Here is a 1,156-nt window from a genome sequence, read left to right on the forward strand (position 1 = left end):
CGGAAGGTCGAATGTAATAGTGCATCCACACTGAAGGTGGATTCGTGACCCACTGGGGCAAATAAATTATATGAATGCGTGGTGTCTCTTTTCTTGGACCTGTCCACAACCATCACTGCAGATGTGCATTTAAATCTGACCTTCAGCAAGAATCTAAAACTAGCGAGTATGGAAGACATGGGAGGAGACTGTGGATATCCGATGCTTGGTGGGACTGTGCGTCGGCCGGAAGGCATGCCGGGGTAGTCCACGAAAATGAGATAAATACTGTGTCCGGATGGCGCAGTGGTTAACGCAACTGCCTCGTAAGTAGGAGATCCCAGGTTCGAGTCCCGGTCCAGCACACGTTGCCACTCGTCGCCGATGATTCCGTGTAATGCCCCGATGCGACTGACGTCAATAATTCGTTCCCTTTCCTTTCTCCCACCTTCATCTTCAATTTACATAATATCTATATTTAACGTGCACATTTCTGTAATGACAACTTGTCCACGAATAAAGCTTCAAAAGTAATTTATTAAATCATATTGAGTAATTTAATGACGAACCTGCTAAATAAGAGATGCCTTGGAAGATACGCATATGTACTGATGACCTAGAAGAATGTATACGCTTTTAATCCAATGTGCTCTTTAATTTCTTCTGTTGTTAAATATAAACAGCAAGCTAATAAATATCTGTTCAAATGGTTCAAATGGCTCTAAGCACTATGGGACTTAACATCTGAGGTCATCAGTCCCCTATACTTAGAACTACTTGAACTTAACTAACCTAAGGACATCACACACATCCACGCCCGGTGCAGGATTCGAACCTGCGACCGTAGCAGCAGCGCGGTTCCGGACTGAAGCGCCTAGAACCACTCGGCTACAGCGGCCGGCTAATAAATATCTGTAAAACATTTGTGATGTTATTTATACACTCATGTTTTATTTCTTTGACACAACACAATGGATTTCGTATGATGACATGGTGGCTTTTCGTGCGGAATTCCTCACCCAGTGAGCACAGTTGAAGACTGAAGCGTACCGGCATTACTGGCAGTAGAGTAACAGGGACACATAAGCATTAGCCGTTAGGCTATTCAGTGCCTCAGTGTGCTTACTCACTGTTCGGTTAAGGGCTTTTCCTTTACTTATACTGCGGAATTAGGCTT

The 1,156-nt window shown here is 44.0% G+C and overlaps 1 non-coding gene across 1 annotated transcript; it reads left to right on the forward strand.

Annotated features, from left to right (window-relative positions):
- Positions 1–271: 271 nt before the first annotated feature.
- Trnat-cgu (transfer RNA threonine (anticodon CGU)) lies at positions 272–345 on the forward strand. The gene has a single exon. It is a non-coding gene; the product is annotated as a tRNA-Thr (tRNA).
- The last annotated feature ends 811 nt before the right edge of the window (positions 346–1,156 follow it).

This window comes from Schistocerca nitens, chromosome 1, assembly GCF_023898315.1.
Source record: "Schistocerca nitens isolate TAMUIC-IGC-003100 chromosome 1, iqSchNite1.1, whole genome shotgun sequence".
Classification (NCBI taxonomy): Eukaryota; Metazoa; Arthropoda; class Insecta; order Orthoptera; family Acrididae; genus Schistocerca; species Schistocerca nitens.